The 14090-nt window shown below is 45.1% G+C and overlaps 1 protein-coding gene and 1 non-coding gene across 2 annotated transcripts in view; both read left to right on the plus strand.

Annotated features, from left to right (window-relative positions):
• LOC126188056 (kalirin) overlaps positions 1 to 14090 on the plus strand; it is a 2181516-nt gene that overhangs the window by 1068093 nt on the left and 1099333 nt on the right. The window lies entirely within an intron of this gene.
• Trnap-cgg (transfer RNA proline (anticodon CGG)) lies at positions 1837 to 1911 on the plus strand. Its single transcript has one exon. It is a non-coding gene; the product is annotated as a tRNA-Pro (tRNA).

Raw genomic sequence — 14090 nt, forward strand, 5'->3', positions numbered from 1 at the left:
CGACAACGCCTGCAGCACGTCTCCTTGGCTCGTGACCGTATCGGTTGGACCCTAGACGGCTGGAAAACTCTGGCCTGGTTAGATGAGTCCCGGTTTCAGTTGGTAAGAGATGGTGTTAGAGCTTAGTGCAGACACCACGAAGCTATGGACCCAACTTGTCAACAAGGTACTGTGCAAGCTGGTGGTGGCTCCATAATGGCGTAGACTGTGTTTACATCGGATGGACTGAGTCATCTGATCCAACTGCACCGATCATTGAATGGAAATGATAGTTCATGGGCTTCACGTTCCCAAACAACGGTGGATTTTTTTCTGAATGACAATATGCCATGTCACCGGGCGACAGTTGTTTGCAATTGATTTGAAGAACAGTCTGGATAGTTCGAGCTAATGATTTGGTCACCCAGATCGCCCGATTTGAGTCCTATTGAACATTTATGGGACGTAATCGAGAGGTCAGCTCGTGCCCCAAATCCTGCACCGATAAAACTTTCACAGTTATGGACAACTACAGAGGCAACATGGCTCAGTATTCCTGCGCGGGACTTCCAGTGACTTGTTGAGTACATGCCACGTCAAGTTGAAGCACTATGCCGGGCAAAAGGATATTAAGAGGTATCTCATGCTTTTTGTCACCTCCGTGTATTGTTAGTATTTTCAGGTATGCTTCGTTAATTGCTGCATCAATGCACAGCACAACGAGTTGCGGGGGAGATGATGCCCCTGTGGCCTGTTTCACACTGTCTACCTCGCACCTAGCTTCGACAACGCATTTTTCTGGCGAAATAGGTGCAACCACGTCATTTGTAGAGAAATATTCGAGTGTCTTTGCGAATGAAATATTAATTTCTTCGGTGTAAATTTACAAATTTTGTCTCAGTCCTTGTTGCGAATCTGACATACGGGGTTTATTAGTGGTTTGCCGGTACAGGAGGCTAGTTTCCAGTGTATCGATGAGAGCTGATGGGATACTTTAATCAGATGAAACTGTATGGTTCCAGAGACCTTTTCAAGTCTCAAACATCTATTTGGGATTTGAAAGGGTCTCTGGAACGATTTAGTTTCATTTGAGAAAAGCACCTTCGCCTGGGTTTGGGACAGGATTCCCTGTTTCATTCGATGCTAAGGTTCTGTTCCAATTAGGTGGAGAGCATCTACAGTGCTGTTTGAGCTTAGGGGATATAACAAGTGGGCTGAGCTGTGAATAGGATTTGAAGTTAGGGGGGGGGGGGGGGAGGCGTGTTGGTGTAGTCCGTCCAGTTGCGCAAAACAGTAGTGCCAGGGTGGTGTACTGATTAGCACTTTTTCGTAGTGAGCAGGATACCCAGGTACGTATCCTGGCCTTGGTGCAAATTTTTATTCGTCGCTTCAGTCTCTTTATATACATTAAATATTTACGTTAAGTGCGCCAAGAATTTCCGTCTATCTGTAAAGTAGGCGTATAACAGAAATAGCACGACTATCCTGCACGTGTTCTGCTATACATCTTCATGAAGAAATGGAGAAACAAATATAACAGCAGTTTTCGAGGCAAAGTCTTGATTCGTTTAGTACTGTAGCGCTAGTAATCGTGTCGGAAACGTTTATTTCAGCAGGGGGTTCTAATGTCCTGGATGTCGACGTGACGTTGACAAACCTTAACATAGTTTCCAGAATGAAATTTTCACTATGCAGCTGAGTGTGCGCTGATATGAAATTTCCTGGCAGATTAAAACTGTGTACCGGACCGGGACTCGAACTCGGGACCTTTGCCTTTCGCGGGCAAGTGCTCTAGGTTTGGAAGGTAGGAGACGAGATACTGGCAGAATTAAAGCTGTGAGGACGGGTCGTGAGTTGTGCTTGGGTAGCTCAGTTGGTAGAGCACTTGCCCGCGGAAGGCAAAGGTCCCGAGTTCGAGTCTCGGTCCAGCACACAGTTTTAATCTACCAGGAAGTTTCATATCAGCGCACACTCCGCTGCAGAGTGAAAATTTCATTCTGGAAACATTCCCAGGCGGTGGCTAGGCCATGTCTCCGCAGTATCCGTTTTTCCAGAAGTGCTAGTTCTGCAAGGTATGCAGAAGAGCTTCTGTGAAGTTTGGAAGGTAGGAGACAAGATACTGGCAGAATTAAAGCTGTGAGGACGGGTCGTGAGTCGTGCTTGGGTAGCTCAGATGGTAGAGCGCTTGCCCGCGAAAGGCAAAGGTCTCGATTTCGAGTCTCGGTCCGGTACACAGTTTTAATCTTGAACATAGTTATCCTCCTTTCTTCTTGAGCAATTGTCAGATTCATTACTGGGGAACATTGTTGGCAAATTTAATTTCGCCATTTATAGTGGCGTAAGGATAGGTAGACCATTAACCATGGTAACCACTGTCTGTAGTTGTTTCCGCAGTACAAAAAGGACGTAAATAACACGCACAAGGGAAGTACATAGGTTTTTTCATATAAACTACTCTAATTTGGCTAGGTGATTTTCCCCCGTGCTAAATATTTACCACAGATACTTCGACTCACGTTGCGGATCGTTTACTGGTATTCGACGTCAGTTTAGTTTCTAATTTGAAACACGAGCTTGTTGACGAGCCTTAAGGGCTCTTCGGCGGACGCCTGCTTGGGAGATTTTTTAACGTTTCGCCATTGCAAGCTACACACTTGCATAGGGACCGCAGCCTAGGATATAATGGCATGTAAAGTCCACAGAGATGGCAGCATGCAGCGTGACACTCAACGGCAGTGATTGTCTCAGTGATTACCCAGAGTTGTCTGCTTCATTTACTCATACCGCAGGCTTCAACACGTTTAAAACACGTCCGAAGCGATATTGATGATTCCGAGCGCCAACAACTTTCACCCCCGCTCAGGCAGCTCCGACTGGGGGCCGTCAGCTGCAAACAGAATGCTAATCACTGCGCAACACGGATTAGGGCTCAAGTTGGTGATTAATTGAACTAGTCATTAATCCGCAGCTGTCAAGTGCCATGTCCACATGACGCCAGAGCAGTGACGCTCCAATGAACTGATCGGTTCTACCGGCTTATCCCCGTTTAACAATAACGAACAATGGTGTTAATATTTGCAGACGTTCTTCCTCAGTTTTGCTTCAATTATGTTTGTCACGTACGTAAGTAAAACTTCGGTTAATGAGACTGAATCTATCATTGGTGTCGTACCAAACATATTTCGCCTATTGATGCCAGGCGTCGTCAGTGGTCTGTAATGTAAATAAAGAAAATTACGTAATTTTACATGTTTTGTTAGGGCACATGTAGTGATTCTTGGCAAGTCATTTAAATTATTTAACTGTTTATAAGTACAAGTATACGACTGTGATTTATTCCATCGACTTTTCAGTCCTTTTCATGTATCCGTATGTTCTTCTGTAGGTACTAGAGGCACACAGTATACGTTTTCAATTGATGGATCACATTTCTGTGTGCATTTCACTAGAGAACTGTGGGCGTAAGTACAGTAAGCAACTTGAGGTGGATGTCTGTTAAAGTAGTTATTCGAAAATCAAGAGGCTTGTGCAGAACAGAGAGACGCATCACACCAGTCTCCGGACTGAAGACCACAGCAACAACAGCAACGACAACAGCAACCTACCTTGTTGGACACTGCGCATGGTCGTGCTCTCTTGCTGCAGGGCTGATTGAGGGATCATGGAAGTTATGGAGGGTAATATGGGGTGTAGATGGAGGGAGGATGGATCGTGGGTCTCTCTCTCTCTCTCTCTCTCTCTCTCTCTCTCTCTCTCTCTCTCTCTCTCTGCATGCACGCGCGCGTGTGTGTTTAATTTGTTATTTCTTTTCTGTTATGCTATTTGTCTTTGAAGGTAAATTAAGTCTGTGTTTTTTTAAAAATGTTACCTATTTCGCGAATTATGGTTATGGTTTGCCGTTTTGTGTTTGTGTTGAGGGACATGTTTCCTGATTGATGTGAGTGCTGAAGTGATTTGAAAAAGCCAAAATGAAGAGTTTTAACGGATCTTGTTATAGACTGTAACTGAACGAACTATTCCACTAATGACCTGTGACCTTGACGTTTTTCAGCTCTTTAACGTTATTGAAGGTTTACGGTTGTCGTCTCGTGTTTTGTAGATGCAGTAGACCTGCTATGTAGTGCCACTAATTGTGCCATCGGAGAAATGCAGAGGGTGGAGGACTGTAATACAGCTCACATTTACGGTATCTCGATACGAAATGATGTAACTGCCCTTTAAATAACTCCTCTATATTTGATTGTTCTCATATTTAACGTTTAAAACGTTAGGTGACAGATCCTTTATTACTCGGTACAACATATCTTAAATGAATCTTAGAACATAACAGAAAAAGAACGACATTTCGCCCCAGCTTTTAGTAACTGTTTCTGCCGGCGTTTACTATGTCGGCAGAGGCCCCTGCTCTGTGACTTCCAAAGCACCGTCAAGCCGCGACGGTGACGTATAAACGCCGCCTTGACAGCAAGTGTAGGCTATTGACAGTATCACATATTGCCGATGTCCTATGCTCAGCCTCCTCCCCTTGTCTCTGAACAAACCAAAATCTAAGCGCGAACAGTGGAAATTCTCTACATGCTAAGTACCTGAACAACGTTTTTACCCGAGCAGCAGTCATGTGATCGCGAGAAAAATATGGAACAACTTATTACACGACAGTCAGCAGTGTGTGTTACTATTATATGTTGCTGTGTTTGGATTATGTTTGTTATTGCATTCTTCTGTTCGTACGTTCATTTTACTGTTCTCGTATCCAAGTCATGGCCAAAGATTTATAGTTATATAATTTCCCTTACAGTGCAGAGCACCGATGATGCTTAACAGAAATAGGGGAAATACGTTTCGTTAGACGCAAATAAACCATTCAGTTGCAAAAGATGGAATTTTTATTATTATCTACATGATAAAATACTAGGCAATAGTTTATGATATTCAGTGTTTCCCTAAATCACTTCATGTGAATCTGCTGTAGTTTCTTAAACAAAGCACCACTTTGTCCGTTGCACACATTCGTTTAATCCCAGCTTTTGTCTCTAAGATCGTCGGTGTTGCAATGAAGACTGAAAGAAGTATATGACAGACACGAGAACATGCTTTGATTATTAGTAGCGCTTTAGAACTAAACGACTCAAGGATTTACCAAAAAAAAATGCTACCACATTTTCTCCTTTATTTATGATGCGTGTAATAGAGCACATGTGGACTCAGCATATGGGTCTTGCAGAAAATCAGCAGGGTTTCTGCTGCCGTGTTTAGAGTGCTATAAATCTTTGACCGTTGTATCTCTCTGTTTTGTGTATTGGCTCTCTAGTTTCAACTGCTTTCCAGTGTACTATTGCATTCACGTTGCACGTGCACAGTGTCTGCGCTGATGTTCCCTACGTCGAGATTCATTCCAACGGACGGTCGCGAGATGCGACGCTGGCTGCCTACCCTCCGTGCGCAAGGCGCGCCGAACTCCTGCCTCGAATTTCTAATTAATGCTGTGATTTTAATAGAAAGGAAAGTTTGCCGCGGCATAATTAAACCTGCTTTGCGCTCCGAAGGAGAGGAAAGGATTGAACTCAATTTGGCGGAATGAGAGCTTTGTCTTAAGTAAGCAGAGAGGAAACGCGCGATGCACGTCTCAGCGAATTGGGATGATCGCGACAGGATGGGTGGGGGAGGGGAAGGATGGGGAGGATGAAAGAGGGGACGGCGACTCGACAAACGGCGTTTACCACGGCACTGACTTTCCTCGGCAAACAATGCGACGAGTTTGTCGGCGTGCGCAGCGTCACGAGTATAACTCCTGCCGCGCAGAAGGACCAGAAAGAAGTTCTCCGCCGGTTACGTGGGGCTTTCCTGTAGATTTGAAACCTTCGTTATGAACGACTCTTTGGCGCCTCCCAGAACTGTAAGCTACCTGAATGTTCACGAGGCTCCCTGAAAGACATTTTGTGTGTGTGTGTGTGTGTGTGTGTGTGTGTGTGTACACTGGTACCAACGTTGGATGTGGACGTTTTACTTTGCAGATAGCCGGAGTCAACATCGTCCTGCTCACGAGTAGAATATCTGAGAACCGATTAACGCAGATCCCACAGAAGTGTTCCTTATGATCTCACTGGTTAGCAGGTCATGTATGTCGTCATGTGGGGGGGATACACTTTTGGGCTTACTGTTAGTTCTAGATTCCGCGTAGCGGGGGGGGCTGGTCTTGAGGTGTCTTCTACGAGATCAAGCCGATTGTGTTCAGTGAAATCATAAGGTAATTGTGTTTGCTTCTTCAAATACGTGACGAACAGAAGCAGAATCTAGCAGTACGGATTAAATAATGCAGAGAGGTAGGATTAAAAAGTTGCCTATTACGAGGGTACTTCAAGAAGTAAGTTACACACATTAGTGTGACACAGATACATTGATAATCCAAAATGCGAGTCCAATGTGCTTGCTAACCAATGCCCATGAAATGCAATGCTCATAATTGTTTTACTTTCCTCATGTGAAGTCAGCATAGAATACATATATACAGGGAGCAAGGGGAACAAGTGCAGATATTTTTATTGATGAGTGAGGACAGTGTACTGAACAACATTATATCAGGATTTATCAGACCTAATAATTATAGCTTTTACAAGTACTATGCTTTTAGATTGGTTAGTGCGTCCAGCACAGTCCAAGCAAGCCCTTAATATTCATTTTCCCTGAGTAGCAAAATGGTTCAAATGGCTCTGAGCACTATGGGACTTAACTTCTGAGGTCATCTGTCCCCTAGAAATTAGAACTACTTAAACCTAACTAACCTAAGGACATCACAAACATCCATGCCCGAGGCAGGATTCGAACCTGCGACCGTAGCGGTCGTGCGGTTCCAGACTGTAGCGCCTAGAACCGCTCGGCCAAACCGGCCGGCCCCTGAGTAGCACATTGGCTATTGAAGTGTGGACACATGGACACAAAACGGATATACTAACATGCGTAATCGACTTCGCCGCGCAGTTACGACCGTGCAGAAAACACAGGCAATAAATTATGTGAGATGTTTGCGAGAAAAATGTTACACACAGAGAGAAAACGACTAACACACTGAAGTGGGCGCTTATTAAAATCCCAATCTTCACAGTACTTGTACCTACAACCCTGATACCCCGCATCCATGAAATAAACGCTGTTGTTATTGATACGCCGAGCTTGGTGGCGCATTTGACAAGAAGGTTGTTCGAATCCCGGTTCGACCTCCCAAATTTAGATTTTTCATTGTTATCCCAAAACGTTTAAGGTAAATATCGAGGTGTTTCGTAATGAAGGGCAATCCCGATTTACTTTCATATCCTTCCCCTATCCAATTTCAACTCTAATAACCTCATCGTCGACGGAAAGCTAAACCCCCTTCCCTCTTCCCCGCCCCCCCCCCTCTTCACCGGTTGTTATGAATAAATGTTAGACACACCTGAAGAAGCTGCCAAATGGGCCTTGCAACGTGCAGTACGTCGTAGCACGCTGAGAATGCTGTGTGTACTCACACTTACAATGTGTTATACTGACAATGTGGTCACGTGGTCGCAACGGCTTTTCCGCGGCACTCCACACTTTCAGATACCGGCCACTGCTACCACTCATAGAGACTCGACATGGACGTCTTCAATTCTTCCAGCATGCTTGTCAACGCTTACCATCCTCAACGACAGCTAACGGCCATGCGTATAACGTCTAAAAGTCGTGTGGCCATCGGGTTGCTACACTAGCCCTGTAATCGTCACCAATGTTTCACGTAGAAATGGTTCAAATGGCTCTGAGCAGTATCGGACTTTACACCTTAGGTCATCAGTCCCCTAGAACTTAGAAACCTAACTAACCTAAGGACATCACACACATCCACGCCTGAAGCAGAATTCGAACCTGCGACCATAGCAATCGCGCGGTTTCCGGACTGAAGCGCCTTCTTTTTTATTTTGAATTAACAAAATTCGGAAAAATCTGGACGGATTGATCTCCACGGCAGGGTTAACCGAAGACTGGATCTGAAAAAAGACTGTTTCCAAACCTCCTCTCCCCCCCCCCCCGTTCCCGGCCTAAGAAAGAAACGTCAAAATGGCGTATCCGAACGCTCGTGTGAAAATGTAGTCTTGCAGAAGCCTGTCACATAAAACGAAATTGTTGTGTAAAATTCTTAAGTTTCCGCCTAACCACCTCGGAAATCGGACCTTTTTGAAAATACCCCAACAAGTTTTTGAAACGAGCATTCGTCACATCCTTCGACAACGGTTGTTGTTACGTACTGAAAACCACACTAGGAACTTCGGAAGCAAAGTAAGCACCGGGACTTGGGTTTCGATCAGCGCGACGTTCAAGGGAGGCAGAGTGCAGCGACAGGATAGCAAAGGAGGGAACAGGGTATCCATGCAGCGCTTCAGGGGTGGGGTAAGGGAGGTTGTGTCCCTAAATTTGTGGTGGTCACAAGTCTCTGTGTCTGCATATCTCTGGGCACCCTCTGGATACCGTGAGTCCATAAACATAATGAGCATGCAAGCGGTTTCATTTCCCATCTGACCATTCCCATTTATATGTTATTTAATTTCACTAAATCATTTTGGGCAAATATCAAGATGGTTCCTCCCTCCTTCACTCCCTCCCTCTCCCTTTCCCTCCCTCTCCCTCCCTCCCCCTCCTTTCCTCCCCCCCCCCTCTCTCTATCTCTCTGGCCTTGTCTATCCCAGTTGGGCTCATTGTCGCTGTGACATTAAAATCTTAATCTTATTTTCTTCAACTGATAACGGGTCAGCGCGCTTGTGGCACATCTACTTGTTCTGACCAGACTAATGGGCAGCCTCAAGAAACAGCATAGAATAATCGTTCCTACCAAGCAGCCTCCTAGCGGATTCTCCAAACTATGTGCAGCTGTCTCACGAAGCCGCCGCGCAGGCCCACACCCTAACCTCGGCAATATCCGGTGATGCCACCAGCGTAACAATTGGCGTCGTTGTCTAAGGAGCAATCGCCAGTCAGTCCACACTTGCGTCTTGTGAGGCCCTACGCTTTCGTCAGAATAGGTGAGTCGTCTACTCGTAGTCGCAGTTGTTGTAGTGCCTCTTTCTGACCCGTCCTGAGTGAATGGAACGTTAAGTAAATCGTTTTCCGTACAGGAGTGCATTACGGGCCGTAACTGCTTACATTATGTTCTTAAAAGATGTTCTGCTGTACGTCGGCAACTGGTGTTTCAGCTTCCCTTAAACGTCTGTCTGAAGGTGGATTAACATTATTTGGCAACTCCTTTGAGTAGTCAAGATGGAAACTTAGCCTCTTGTTGTTTACTATTAGTGTTATTGCTCCAAGTCCTATGAACAATGTAGCCATTACATAACCACGTTTGTTTTCAGCTACGACCCTGAGGTGCACTTCAACTTAAAAATTAACTACGACCCTGAGGTGCACTTCAACTTAAAAATTAAATTGCCGTTTTCCTGCTCAATGTACAGCTAAGGAAAAACTGTTAAAACATTACTCAGTACCAATAACTGCCACAGATTTCAGTAATAAGTCTGTATTTTACCCCATTGTAGGGTTTGGTTACTTAATCTGTAGGAGGATCACTTTGTTGTCTGTCTATCTGTCTGTCCGCCAAATTCTTAAGAGCCCTTTTTCTCAGGAACGGGTGGACGTATCAAGTTGAAATTTATGTCACATACTAAAATGGTTGTTAGTGTATAAGCTCCTAAGTTAATGCAGTCAAAGGATATGGCTATTTATGTCACATACAGGCTGACAGTTATTGGAATATATGAAGAAAGTAAATTAGTTACAAAGTATGGCGTGCATACACTTCATTCAATATGTAAACGTCACTGCAGATATGCGGATGTAGGTAATGACATGGTGATTATGCATGCCAAAATTGGCGATGATGCGGCGCAGACGAACAGCGAAATTCTGCATGACCCGCTGAAGTGTCGGAACATCGATCGATGCTGTCGACGACCTCCTGAAAAGCTGTTTGTGGCTCAGCAATAGTTTTGGAGTTACTGCTGTACACCTTGTCTTTAATATAGCCCCACAAAAGGGGTCACATGTGTACAGATCCTTAGAATATGGCGGCCAATCGAGGACCATGCCAGTGGCCTCTGGGTATCACAGACCCAGAATGCGGTCCCCAAATTGCTCCTCCAGGGCATGAACACTGTCCTGCTTCGACGGGGTCGAGCTCTGAGCTGCATGAGCCACATCTTGTCGAAATCAGTGTCACTTTCGATAATGGGGATGAAATCATCTTCCAAAACCGTACCGTTCGGTAGTCACCGCGACGTCAACGAATATCGCACCAATTATTCCGTGACTGGACATTGCGCACCACACAGTCAACTGTTGAGGATGAAGTGACTTCTCCATCGCGAAATGCGGATTCTTAGTCCCCCAAATGCTCCAGTTTTGCTTGTTGACGATCCCATCCAAATGAAAGTGGACTTTGTCGCTAAACCGAACCATATTCACATCAAAGTGCTGTTCGCCAATTCTGTGGACTAAAGTATTGGCGAAACACAATCGCTGTTCGATGGTCCGATGGCCCTGGGACATAATGGCTGATGGGTTTGAATTTTGTATGGGAAGAGATGCCGGTCTTCAACAACAGTTTGTCACAGTGTCTCCCAGTTGATTCCGACCTCTTGTGCAGCTCGTCTGATCGATTTCCTGTGGCTGGTTTGAAACACGGCGCGTGTCTTCTCGATGTTTTCATGCTTTTTCACCCTTTTGGGACGACCGACGTTGGCAACACTGTCATCAAGAACTGTAACTGTTCTCTCAAACTTGCAAATCAGGCTCTTGATTTTTAGCACAATTGGACCTGTTGTCTTCAGCTCGAATTTCGTCGAAAACTTCATTTGAGCCGCAGTTGGGTTGTTATTGCCCGCATAGTTAGCCTTCACAAGTGCTATACGTTTAGGCACGCTGTACCGTGACAGTTTCACGTGCAAATGGCCGACAACAACAAGGCCTGTGTGGATGCGCAGGCTAATTCCCATCATGCCTCGTAGCCAACTGTGCAGTTTGAACGTCCTAACGCAAACCATTCAGTGATTTTATTTCATATCGGTCAATAAGTGGCACCCTGTATTTTAATACTCGCAGACTCACTCTTTAGGACCTGTAGGATACTTCCCGTTGACCTAGAATCATGAGATTTGGCAGAAAGTGAGGTTTCACAGTGGTAATAAAGGAAAAAATGAGAAAATTTTTAATTTGTAATTATATCACACAAAAATATTTCATTTTTTATTTGTTATCCGACTTCAGATTTAAAATTAAAACATTGCTGAAACTCTTGGAATCCCCGAGCCCGGTATCTTACCGATATCGATGTTGATAACAGGTAAAAATCGTCAAGATTCTCGATTCCAGGGACGGATGGACTGTGTACGAAACTCTTAGAGCGCGAGTGCTGCTCGCACCTGGCCAATTTTTTTTCCAGTTAGCTCTAGCTTTTGTTGTTGCGGGAGGAAGTGTATAGAGTAAGAGAAGATTGAAAATACAGGATCCAGCTGAATCACGAGGCGCTCGGAAGACATTATTTACTCCGTGAAGACTGAGAGGTCTCAGTCGTGTTAAAGGGGTTGAAATATCCATCGGAGCGGCAATAACTCTTCAAAATCGGGACATAGGGCTGGTTAGCATGCGCTGCCGGGTAAGCGGCTTGTTGGCGTCAGCTCGAGGCGTGACCGCCATAGCGTGATCGAATTCGGCGCAGATTGAAGCAAGTGAACGCGAGGCGTACCGCGGACGGAGCAAATATTAGCATGAACTGATAGTTATTCGCTTAGGCGAAGTGCGATTTTCAGTAGCTTGTTAGTACTGAAAAATGTACGTGAGTGAGTCGTCTTTCACCACTGATGAGTACACTAAAGACGAACGAACGGTTAGTACATTTTAGATTGCGAGGAATGAATCTTTCTTAGGTCTTACTAGCTTAACGTAAGTATGAAGTAATCAGCACGAGCTATCCAGCATTGGAATCGGAGTGTTTTGCCCCATGAGTAAAACAACAACACGTGTCGAGAATCTACAGAAATTGTTATATAATTATATCTTCATTGTTGTGTACGACTTCGTCCACAATGGCAAGGAGAGGCGGGCTGCAGAGTGGTGCAGCAACTGTAGGCATAGGAAAGCTGGACAGTAGCAGCAATGATCAGTGAACAAGTAACACAGCTAACAGAGGATTTACTTTACTTGCACTTCTCCAAACGTACGAAGACTCAATGCAGAGAGAGCAGGAACAGAGTCCATCTACTACAACAGCAACAGTTACGATGACGGAGCCGTGACTAGGCAGCATATACGTAGTTTTCTATAGCAATGTGGCTTCGAACGCGAGTGGGGTGGCCACTCTATATTGCGGCGGCGGAGGGCGCTCTGATACCCGCTGGAGGTGTGGTTTAGCGGGCGCGCACTGTTGGGTCCACCAGACTCCACTCGACCGCTGTCGGCGCCGGATGGAAACCTGCAATTTGCTACAACACCCGTGTGGTAGTATCGGTAGTCCTCGCTTCATCCAGTCAGACATACCTCCCAACGTTTTGGGATTTCCCTATCATTGCAACTAAAGGTAATGGTCCATTTACATGGCTCTCAGACCTTCCGGAATTCCATTTCATCCTCACCATTCTTACCGCGATATTATCGCCATGCATACTGCATCCAGAAGAATCATCGTCACCTAGGTAACAATGTCTATACATTTGCCACCAGTGTTTCGAGTAATATTTCTACTAACACAAATCATCTTTTAGTGTATTACAAAGTCGTCGATTTAGTAGTTTTATCGGCCGCGCGGGATAGCCATGCGGTCTATGGCGCCTCGCCATGGTTCACGCGGCTCGCCCCTTCGGAGGTTCGAGTCCTCCCTCGGGCATAGGTGTGTGTGTTGTCCTTAGCGTAAGTTAGTTTAAGTTAGATTAAGTAGTGTGTAAGACAAGGGACCGATGACCTCAGCAGTTTGGTCCCATAGAGCTTACCACAAATTTCCAGTTTAGTAGTTTTATCTGTAAAAATCAAATATATGAATTTACGCTCGTAGCCAGTTATCAAAAGAGCAGACAGAAAAATGAACTGGGCAATTAGACAGACATGTAGTTGAGGTAGATGCTAATTTAAGCGATTGTAAAAAAGGACAATTGCACTTGTCTCGTACCTAAAAGGCGACGCCAGGGAGTGAGGTGCGGCAGTGGTAGAAAACTGAGCTCCTAGTCGGGAGGACGATGGTTCACATCCCCATACAGCCAACCAGACTTGTTTCGTGTGATTTCCCTAAACCGCGTAAGGCAAGTGCGGACATCATTCCTGTGAAAGGGTACTGCCGATTTTCAAACCCGACTTCCTGCTCTAATGACTTCGTCTTCGACTGGACGTTAAATCCTAATATTTTTCCCTTTTAAAAATATGACGCTCGTCACAGCACTTTTTAAATTGCCATTTAGAGACTAGGCCATAGGGCCAGGTTATTATCTGTATGAAAGTCTCTGTCTTTTTAAAAAAGCAAAAATTACACGTGAATCTTATTTGTTCCAATGCATTTGGCTTTGTCGTAACTCTTTCGCCTCAAATACTTTTGAATCCTGCAGGTAAGGGTCGTATAGAGGGAGCGTATAGACGCAGTAATGGCGTATTCAAAATTTACACCCATATCAAAGGCCATACTGGAACCTGTTGCCTCCGTTTCAAGAGACAACGGCATGAGCCAGTTGTCAGAACTTCACACACTGTAGGCATTAGTTCTTTGGGGAAGCAGCGGTATAACTGTAAAACCGATAGAGGGCGACAATATGTAGGGATTCGGCGCTTTATCAACCATCTGATGTGTCTTCCACTACGTAAAATAGGACAACCGGCAGTTGTGGTGCAGCTGACACCGAAACAGAATGTTGTAAAAGGCTCCTTTATATCGCCGCATACACTCCTCATCGCAAATTATTGCTCGCCAGACAGCCCCAAAAAGAGTCTCTACATTTATGACATTTAGTGACATGGTAATGACAGGGTACGCTGTCTGCCGGGAGTACATCACTTGTTTGACATGACATGCGCAGGCTGGTATCGGTGATCTATGCCGAGGTGAGGACAACGATATTAGCTTTGAGCATATC

The sequence above is a fragment of the Schistocerca cancellata genome, chromosome 5 (assembly GCF_023864275.1).
Source record: "Schistocerca cancellata isolate TAMUIC-IGC-003103 chromosome 5, iqSchCanc2.1, whole genome shotgun sequence".
Taxonomy (NCBI): domain Eukaryota; kingdom Metazoa; phylum Arthropoda; class Insecta; order Orthoptera; family Acrididae; genus Schistocerca; species Schistocerca cancellata.